The following is an 11,250-nucleotide window of genomic DNA, read 5'->3' as shown; positions in this document are numbered from 1 at the left end:
AGGTTAAGCAGCGCTGCTGATTAGAGACACCTGATTGGCTCTTCCGTACCACGTGACTACACAGCGTGCACGCGGATTGCCTTCAGCAGCCGTGCACCCTGAGAGCTGTGCCCGCGCCTCACGTGACCGGTGACGTCACCTAGGTTTGAATTTGGCCGCGGATTCCTATTTAGTCTGCTGAAGATGCTTGAAGCTCTTGGATGCCTTCCACAACCTGACTTTTGCCACCTCCAACAGAAGAATTTTGCTATTCGTTTCGCGGTCTCACATCACTTGGGGAGGTAAGCTATTTTAATTTGCATTTATGATTTCTGCATATTTCCCGGTTTTCGCCTGCATTTGCGCCATTTCGCTTGCAGCTGCTCCCATGTGCCTATTTTGCACTCATGCGCTTGTTTTCCCTTGCATTTGCGCACCTTTTCTGCTGCATCTGCTCCTGCCATCTGCCCATATGTGCATTTTTGGCGCATATTTCCCGGGTTTCGCCTGCATTTGCGCCATTTCGCTTGCAGCTGCTCCCATGTGCCTATTTTGCACTCATGCGCTTGTTTTCCCTTGCATTTGCGCACCTTTTCTGCTGCATCTGCTCCTGCCATCTGCCCATATGTGCATTTTTGGCGCATATTTCCCGGGTTTCGCCTGCATTTGCGCCATTTCGCTTGCAGCTGCTCCCATGTGCCTATTTTGCATTCATGCGCTTGTTTTCCCTTGCATTTGCGCACCTTTTCCGCTGCATTGGCTCAGTTTTCCTGCCATCTGCCCATATGTGCATTTTTGGCGCATATTTCCCGGGTTTCGCCTGCATTTGCGCCATTTCGCTTGCAGCTGCTCCCACGTGCCTATTTTGCACTCATGCGCTTGTTTTCCCTAGCATTTGCGTCACGTGAGGCGCGGGCACAGCTCTCATCGTGCACGGCTGCTGAACTGTACGCATATTTGTAATTTACGCTTCGGTTATTCCTGCTGCCGATTCCAGCCAATGAGGTGGCTGGAATCGGCACCACGTGACTTCCCTTCGTGCACGAGCAGTACAGTTCAGCAGCCGTGCACGATAACAGCTGTGCCCGCGCCTCACGTGACCTGTGACGTCACCGAGACTTGAATTGGCCCGCGGATTCTGAGCCCTGGCATCTACAGAGGAAGCTGATGGTTGGACGCCTTTTTTACAACTTACAAGGGGGAGAGGAAGATTTGTGCGCTGTGCGCTACGTGTGGAGACGCGGCCACCCGAGATTCGTGCCCTACATGTGGTGAGTACGTCACCTGAGATTTGCACGACGCAACCTGACTTTTTTTTTGCAGATTTCTGCGCTACGTGTGGAGACGCGGACACCCGAGATTTGTGCGCTACATGTGGAGACGCGGCCACCTGAGATTCGTGCGCTACGTGTGGTGAGTACGTCACCCAAGATTTGCGCAACGCCACCTGACGCAACCTGACTTTTTTTGCAGATTTCTGCGCTACGTGTGGAGACGCGGCCACCCGAGTTTTGTGCGCTACGTGTGGAGACGCGGCCACCTGAGATTTGTGCGCTACGTGTGGTGAGTACCCACCTGAGATTTGTGCGCTGTGCGCTACGTGTGGTGAGTACCCACCTGAGATTTGTGCGCTACGTGTGGAGACGCGGCCACCCGAGATTCGTGCGCTACATGTGGTGAGTACGTCACCTGAGATTTGCGCGACGCCACCTGACGCAACCTGACTTTTTTTGCAGATTTCTGTGCTACGTGTGGAGACGCGGCCACTCGAGATTTGTGCGCCTTTTTGCAAATTTACGTGTGGAGAGGATCCTGCCGTTTGGACGCATTTTGAGAAGAATTTCGCTTTGCTCGGACACCAGCTGACATAACTCGTCGAGGTAAGCTGCTGCATCTGCCAAAATTTTCATTGCGTGCATCTGCTCATACGTGCACATTTTGCGCATATTTGCAGGTTTTCGCTTGCATCTGCTCATATGCGTATATTTGCAGGTTTTCGCTTGCATCTGCTCATATGTGTACCTGCATGTATGTACATCGAATTTGTACAATAATTACCTGTGTTAAATTTTCATCTTATAGGCTGGATAACAGATTACATAAAATTTTTGCATTTTTATTTGGTATTTTTGGATACACTAATAGCTTTTATTTATTTTTCTTGCAAACGTACAGGTGCCATCACAATACTGTACCAAATTAGCACACAGCTAACAAAGCTTCGGAAAAACATACCAATTGTCCAAATGAGATGTCTGGATCTATTAGGCCTCATGTCCACGGGGAAAATCAGGCCCGCTACGGATTCTCCATGGACAATCCGTAGCGGGTCCCTCCTGACCCGCGGACATGAGCGCTGAAAATAAGAATAAATCAGAATAAACTTACCTCCCGCACGCTCCGGATACTTCCTTCGCCGCGGCGTCATCTTCTCTGCGTCGCGGCCGGATCTTCTTTCTTCGGCTCGGCGGATGTGCATGATGACGTCGGTGACGTGCCCGCGCATGCGCCGTCCCGAAGCAAAATGATCCGGCCGCGACTGAGAGAAGATGACGCGGCGGCGAAGAGAAGAAACGGAGCGAGTGAGTAAAATCTGATTTTTGTCTCCTGCGGATCCGGACGGCTTCCATAGGCTTCAATAGAAGCCCGCGGGAGCCGTCCCCGCGGGAGACCCGCATGAAAATGGAGCATGGTCCAGATTTTTTCATGCTCCATTTTTTTTTAAATTACTTCTATTGACCATCCGCGGGTATTTATCTACCCGCGGGTGGTCAATGCATCCCTATGGGGTGCGGATCTGCGGGCGGGAGAAGAATTAAAATCTGCTGCGGATTTTAATTCTTCTTTTGCCTGTGGACATGAGGCCTTAAAGTTGTGGTGAAGAAAAGCAGGGACAGTATGTAGCTTATAGCGGTTTAGAGATTTATTAGCCACAAAGTACGCAAACCACCAGAATAAAGCAAACTTTTTTCCTTCTTCTTTACAGGTGAGCTGATAAGTTATTTCAAGATTACCACACTGCGTTTGCTCACAATCATTGTTGAAGCAGCAGAGAGACTGACGGTCCTAGATGTTGGCTCAGTAGGACGCTTTCAAGATGGGCATGTTTGCAAATCGAAGTGATTCTTACATTGTTTTTCTGTGCCTTGTTGTACTTCGCTTAAGTGGTAAAAATGGGCAGTTAGAAGTTGTGTATATTAATTAAAATTAAGAATATTGACAACATTTTAAATAACTTGTAATTTTTTAACATTTGCAAATGTTATATCTCATATGTGCAAGCATACTCTACAAATCTTTGCCAACATATATTTCCATCTGGTCACTTTATTCTAGACGCACATTTGCAAAAACATCCTTTGTTTGGAACCATTTAGGAGACATTCAAGTTGAATCTTACTTTTCCTCATTTTGATAAACCCTTTTTTCTCCACCGAGCCAAGATTGCAAAGGCTCGTGGGTGTCCGAATACATACCCCCTAAAATGACCCTATTTTACAAAGTACACCCCTTAATGTGTTCACTGAGGGGTGTCAGGGGTATTTAGATCCCACTTTTTCAGGCATTAATGCAATTTAGATTTTAAAAAAAATAAAAAAAAAGGCCTTTATGTCGGCTACTGTGCTATTCTAAACTTTTTTTTCACCCTAAATCCTTTTTCATGTGCACTGACACCCCAAAATGGATACCCCTGTTTGTATTGTTTTCAGAAATGTACCCATTGTGGCCCTAATGTTATGTTAGTATGCACAAATGGGAGCCAAAATGTAATCAGTACTATGTGGCTTTCTGAACAGACTGTTATGATCGTGTGGGCAGATTTAGCAGACTGCCAACACCATCGTGACCAAAGGACTAGTAGTCTAGTAGTATACATGCACACAGGAAATTCACATGGAATCCATGCCACTGACCCTGTGCTAAAAGGGGGGGGGGGGGGGGGGGGTGTGTCAACAGTGGCCCAACCTAAGCGTAAACATCGCCCAAATAAGAGGGCAGCCCAGCGGTCTTCGGAACTGGGCCATAGCTGATCCTAGGAGCCACAGAACAGGACACACGCATGGCATATAACAGAGACAGAACAGAATACACAGAGATAGAAAACACTGCATACAGAAGCCAAAAATGCAACCACTACTAACAGATAGGCTGATTATAAAGAACAGGTATTACTTGACATTTTAGACAAAACGTGAAGCTAGCGGGCGAACTTCTAAGCTCCTGGTTATACCGCTATTCCCTACACTAACCATAAGTCTAGGAGACCCGGACAACATTCACACAGGAGATGAGGTAACACTAAACTGACAGAACGTAAACGTACAAACGGGCATGAAACTGCAAGACACAGATCACACAGAAAGCTTGCATCTGGGACAGGACAGAGCAGGGGGCACACTGCCAACTGCAAGTGGAGCAGGACATAGCATGGGGCACACCGCCAACTATCAAATATAGTGAAAACCACACAGACAATACCCCTACCTCACATGCACACAGGTGAAACTCACAGTAAGTCAATGTGTCCTCATACCAAGGGGAATAGACAGCTACACAAGGTGAGATAGGAGACTGTGTCAAGTTACACTAACTGACACACAGAGCAGACAAGATGAACAGAGGTAACAGCTGTAAAGGGAATGCATATAATGGAGCCGAGGACTACAGGTGTCCAAACCGTCTTGGGGAAGCTGAGAGACATTTAACTACTTACAAGTTCTGCATGGGAAAAAGGCAGATACCTCAAGACAAGGATTTATAACTGCTCAGTCTGAAACACAGACTGCCAAGAGCTGGGTTTATATGTATGCAGAGCCAGGAGATTGGCTTGCAGGAAATAACCCCACCCAGGCAGCTCAATCAATTAACCCTCTCAGGGCTGTGCTGCTAGTAAACTGAAGCTTTGAGCAACATATACCAGCAGCAGATGTAACAGACATTTTGCTTGAAGGCCTTTAAAGCCCCATAGCACAGTTGTAGAGCTCTTGAGCAGCCACAAAATTTTAACAATACACCCCTTAATTAGTTTACCTAGGGGTATACTGCCCACTTGGCCTGTAGCAGCAGCCACAATGCATACTCGAGTATAGCCGATCCCAGTGTTAGCCAAGGTACCTAATATTACCCCTTGGCTTATACTCAAGTCAATAATTGACCCCAGGTTTTTGGGGTAAAAGTTGGTACCTTGGCTTATACTCAGGTCGGCTTAGACTGAAGTATATCTGATTACATACAAAAACCTAATGAAATAAGAGCAATCGTTGCATGCAAAGCATTAACCCTTTCCAATCCATTTATTTTTTATCACCCATTCTCCCAAGCTCCAAATAAATTGGTGCTGGGGAGAATGGGTGAGAAAAAATACATTTTCCCTGCACGCTCCTGATCTGACAGAGTTCAGGAGGGTGCAGGGAGGGACCTGCTTACCTGTCCGGCGTCTTCCGTATTCTCCTTCTGCCTCCCGACTCGGCGATCATGTGACTGCTGGGGTCAGGTGACACCTGGCGGTCACATGATCGCCGGCCGGAATCTATGCATTACATAGCGCTAATTGAGCGCTATGTAATGTGTAAAGGAGAAGGCAGAAAGGGTGAAAAACCCTTTCTGCCTTCTCCTCGGGGGTCCTCGATGAGGACCAGTGCAGGAGTGCATCTGCACCCGATGTGTCTGACTATCGGGTGCAGATCCACTCCTGCACTGCAGTTTGGGGCCTGCCCCGACATTGGAGCTGTGGAGGGAAATTATGATGTCGGGGCAGGCCCGACATTGGACTAGAAAGGGTTAACAGCGGGAATCTGTTGTCTCACCCATCCCCTCTGTGGCTGCGGGAGGCCAACTGTTATTAGCAACAGTCTTCAGCAGTAGATGGTGTGGGCTCAGATCTGTAGGATGCAAATGCAAGTCCATTCCAGAAAGCTGCTTCCTAACATATACATACATTCACGTGCTGCGGTGGCAAGGGGTTAAAAGTGACTCCAGTACTGATGATCTATGCGCAGTGAAGTGGTGATCTGCCGCTCGGAATCTCTGCCAATCAGCTGATGACGAGTGCGCACCGCTGCCACTTCAGTCTATGCCAGACGCAGCACCATACATTTCCGGCTGTACACGCCTGCATAGGATTGCATTTCAATACGCAATCCTATGCAGAAGGCCGTGGTTTGTCTACGCGAAATCACGCGCAGAAGACAAACCGCGCCATGCTCTAATTCTGTGCGGGGTTCGCAAAGCCCCGGACATAAACGTCACTCGCTGGCTGCCGACTCTGCGCATGTGCCGTCTGCTGGCACATGAGTCAGAGCTGCGGGAGCGGGCGAGTTCCGCACTGCTCTCTGCAGGCGCTCAGGTCGGGTCCCGTTGCGAGCAGCTGGATGCGACACGGCCGTCTGCAGGCGGCCTTAGACCTCATGTCCACTAGAAAAATACAATCCGCGTAGAATCAGCTTTCTATTGTATCATTTTTGCATGCAGATATCTGCACACATTGCTATCAATGTGATAGCAATGTGGCCGATCCGCGGTAAAATCGAGCATGCCGCGTTTTTTTCTCCCACGCGTGAAAAACGCAATTCTATTAAAATTCCATCCGCGGGTGCAAAAATCAGTTTAATGGACCGCGGCTGGCCAATGATTCCCTAGGGGCAAATCCGCTGCAGAAACCGCAATTCCATTTTGCTAGTGGACATGAAGCCTTAAGGCTCCTTCCCACAGACGGATCTATTCAACCTAATAGCTCAATGCTTACGGTGCGGAATTTCACAGCGGAATTCCGCACCGTAAAATCACCCGTCCTCACCCACGGCATGCTCTATTTGCCGCGGGTATACGCACGGACGGCTTCCATTGCAGTCTGTGGAAGCCGTCCATTCACGCAATCTTCCGCTGTAGCACAGCGGAAAATAGCGTGAAACCGCCTCTACGCCTACCGCCAGCCGCGTCACATGCCGCTGCGGTGCGTCACACGCTCTATTGCCCATGCACGCTGAGGCGTCATGCGGGACACCGGAACAAGAGGTAAGTATTGGGGTCTCTTGGGGCCGCCGTGACGGGCTCCGCCCCGGAATTCCATGGCGGAGCCGGTCACAGCCGTGTGCAGCCGGCTTTACAGCGTGGGTAATCAGGAGTTAAAAACATAAATAAGGTAAAACAAAAAAACAAATTCAAATCACGTTTTATTATTTATTAAAAATGTGGATTTTACACCAAGTGTCATTCCCTGATAAACCAAAGGCCGCTGTGTTTGGGTATCTTTTCTGTTTACTCAATCGGTGTAAAATATTGCGCAGTTTTTCAGGATCCTCTGTCATAATTCTTTAAATGAAAAAGCTTATAAAAAAAAAAAAAAAAAAATGATGAGTCACAGGCAAAAAGCAGTCCATAAAACGAAGGGTTTCAAGATTGCTGAACGTCGAGGGTCTCTTCACTGTCGGACAGCCTTCCCATTCTCAAGGACGTCAGATCTGCAGGAAATGACGAAAAATCAGCAGGTTAACAGTCACATCACACCAGTATTACTGATCCCTAGATCCGCTACACCCACTCACATTGACCACTACTCCCCCAACCTGGTCAGAAGAATTTATATATTTATTTATTTATATACACACACGTACGTACGCGCACACACGTACGTACGCGCACACACACACGTACGTACGCGCACACACACACGTACGTACGCGCACACACACGCGTACGTACGCGCACACACACGCGTACGTACGCGCACACACACGTACGTACGTACGCGCACACACGTACGTACGCGCACACACACGTACGTACGTACGCGCACACACGTACGTACGTACGCGCACACACGTACGTACGTACGCGCACACACGTACGTACGTACGTACGCGCACACACACGTACGTACGTACGCGCACACACGTACGTACGTACGCGCACACACGTACGTACGTACGCGCACACACGTACGTACGTACGCGCACACACGTACGTACGTACGCGCACACACGTACGTACGTACGCGCACACACGTACGTACATACGTACACACACACGTACGTACGTGCGCGCGCGCGTACACACACACACACACACACACACACACACACACACCCACACCCACACGCGTGTGTGTGTGTGTGTACGCGCACACACACACACACACACACACACACACACGTGTGTGTACGTACGCACACACACAGTACGTACATATACACACACGTACGTACGCGCACACACACAGTACGTACATATACACACACGTACGTACGCGCGCACGTACGTACGCGCGCACGTACGTACGTACGCACGTACGTACGCACACACGTACGTACGTACGCACGCACACACGTACGTACGTACGCACGCACACACGTACGTACGTACGCACGCACACACGTACGTACGTACGTACGCACACACGTACGTACGCACGCACACACGTACGTACGCACGCACACACGTACGTACGCACGCACACACGTACGTACACACGTACGTACGTACGTACGCACACACGTACGTACGCACGCACACACGTACGTACGCACGCACACACGCACGCACGCACACACGCACGCACGCACGCACGCACGTACACACGCACGTACGCACGCACACACACACGTACGTACGCACACACACACGTACGCACGCACGCACGCACACACGTACGTACGCACGTACGTACGCACGCACACACGTACGTACGCACGCACACACGTACGTACACACGTACGTACGCACGCACACACACGTACGTACGCACGCACGCACGCACGCACACACACACGTACGCACGCACGCACGCACACGTACGTACGCACGCACACGTACGTACGCACGCACGCACGTACGCACGCACGCACGCACGTACGTACGCACGCACGTACACACGTACGCACGCACGTACGTACGCACGCACGTACGTACGTACGCACGCACGCACGTACGTACGCACGCACGTACGTACGCACGTACGTACGCACGCACGTACGTACGCACGCACGTACGTACGCACGCACGTACGTACGTACGCACGCACGTACGTACGCACGCACGTACGTACGCACACACGTACGTACGCACACACGTACACACACACGCACGTACGTACGCACACACGTACACACACGCACACACGTACACACACACGTACACACACGCACACACGTACACACACACGTACACACACACGTACACACACACACGTACACACACACACACACGTACACACACACGTACACACACACGTACACACACACGTACACACACACGTACACACACACGTACACACACACGTACACACACACACGTACACACACGTATGTATACACATACGTACGTACACACACGTACACAAATATATATACATATATGAACATATGCAAGTGAAAACCTGCAAATATGCGCCAAATATGCACATATGAGCAGATGCAAGCGAAAACCTGCAAATATGCGCAAAATAAGCACGTATGAGCAGATGCACGCAATGAAAATTTTGGCAGATGCAGCAGCTTACCTCGACGAGTTATGTCAGCTTGTGTCCGAGCGAAGCGAAATTCTTCTCAAAACGCGTCCATACGTCAGGATCCTCTCCACACGTAAGTTTGAAAAAGGCGCACAAATCTCGGGTGGCCGCGTCTCCACACATAGTGCACAAATCTGCAAAAAAAGTCAGGTTGCGTCAGGTGGCGTCGCGCAAATCTCAGGTGACGTACTCACCACACGTAGCGCACGAATCTCAGGTGGCCGCGTCTCCACATGTAGCGCACAAATCTCGGGTGGCCGCGTCTCCACACGTAGCGCAGAAATCTGCAAAAAAAGTCAGGTTGCGTCAGGTGGCGTCGCGCAAATCTCAGGTGACGTACTCACCACATGTAGCGCACGAATCTCGGGTGGCCGCGTCTCCACACGTAGCGCACAAATCTTCCTCTCCCACGTTGTAAGTTGTAAAAAAGGCGTCCAACCATCAGCTTCCTCTGTAGATGCCAGGGCTCAGAATCCGCGGGCCAATTCAAGTCTCAGTGACGTCACAGGTCATGTGAGGCGCGGGCACAGCTGTTATCGTGCACGGCTGCTGAACTGTACTGCTCGTGCACGAAGGGAAGTCACGTGGTGCCGATTCCAGCCACCTCATTGGCTGGAATCGGCAGCAGGAATAACCGAAGCGTAAACTACAAATATGCGTACAGTTCAGCAGCCGTGCACGATGAGAGCTGTGCCCGCGCCTCACGTGACGCAAATGCAAGGGAAAACAAGCGCATGAGTGCAAAATAGGCACATGGGAGCAGCTGCAAGCGAAATGGCGCAAATGCAGGCGAAACCCGGGAAAAATGCGCCAAAAATGCACATATGGGCAGATGGCAGGAGCAGATGCAGCGGAAAAGGTGCGCAAATGCAAGGGAAAACAAGCGCATGAGTGCAAAATAGGCACATGGGAGCAGCTGCAAGCGAAATGGCGCAAATGCAGGCGAAACCCGGGAAATATGCGCCAAAAATGCACATATGGGCAGATGGCAGGAGCAGATGCAGCGGAAAAGGTGCGCAAATGCAAGGGAAAACAAGCGCATGAATGCAAAATAGGCACATGGGAGCAGCTGCAAGCGAAATGGCGCAAATCCAGGCGAAACCCGGGAAATATGCGCCAAAAATGCACATATGGGCAGATGGCAGGAAAACTGAGCCAATGCAGCGGAAAAGGTGCGCAAATGCAAGGGAAAACAAGCGCATGAGTGCAAAATAGGCACATGGGAGCAGCTGAAAGCGAAATGGCGCAAATGCAGGCGAAACCCGGGAAATATGCGCCAAAAATGCACATATGGGCAGATGGCAGGAAAACTGAGCCAATGCAGCGGAAAAGGTGCGCAAATGCAAGGGAAAACAAGCGCATGAGTGCAAAATAGGCACATGGGAGCAGCTGCAAGCAAAATTGCGCAAATGCAGGCGAAACCCGGGAAATATGCGCCAAAAATGCACATATGGGCAGATGGCAGGAGCAGATGCAGCGGAAAAGGTGCGCAAATGCAAGGGAAAACAAGCGCATGAGTGCAAAATAGGCACATGGGAGCAGCTGCAAGCGAAATGGCGCAAATGCAGGCGAAAACCGGGAAATATGCAGAAATCATAAATGCAAATTAAAATAGCTTACCTCCCCAAGTGATGTGAGACCGCGAAGCGAATAGCGAAATTCTTCTGTTGGAGGTGGCAAAAGTCAGGTTGTGGAAGGCATCCAAGAGCTTCAAGCATCCTCAGCAGACTAAATAGGAAACCGCGGCCAAATTCAAACCTAGGTGA

General features: G+C 50.1%; 2 long non-coding RNA genes across 2 annotated transcripts; one reads left to right on the top strand and one right to left on the bottom strand.

The window, feature by feature from the left end:
- The first annotated feature begins 75 nt into the window (after positions 1–75).
- LOC136588221 (uncharacterized) lies at positions 76–3,202 on the top strand. Its single transcript, XR_010787556.1, has 3 exons — positions 76–1,542; positions 1,716–1,859; positions 2,966–3,202. It is a non-coding gene; the product is annotated as an uncharacterized lncRNA (long non-coding RNA).
- A 3,994-nt stretch (positions 3,203–7,196) lies between these two features.
- On the bottom strand, positions 7,197–11,213 carry LOC136588220 (uncharacterized). The gene is made up of 3 exons (XR_010787555.1): positions 11,105–11,213; positions 9,476–9,768; positions 7,197–7,439 (listed from the first exon to the last, which is right to left on the bottom strand). It is a non-coding gene; the product is annotated as an uncharacterized lncRNA (long non-coding RNA).
- Positions 11,214–11,250: the final 37 nt, after the last annotated feature.

Source organism: Eleutherodactylus coqui, chromosome 13, assembly GCF_035609145.1.
Source record: "Eleutherodactylus coqui strain aEleCoq1 chromosome 13, aEleCoq1.hap1, whole genome shotgun sequence".
Lineage (NCBI taxonomy): Eukaryota > Metazoa > Chordata > Amphibia > Anura > Eleutherodactylidae > Eleutherodactylus > Eleutherodactylus coqui.
This window is presented reverse-complemented; position numbering and strand designations above follow the sequence as displayed.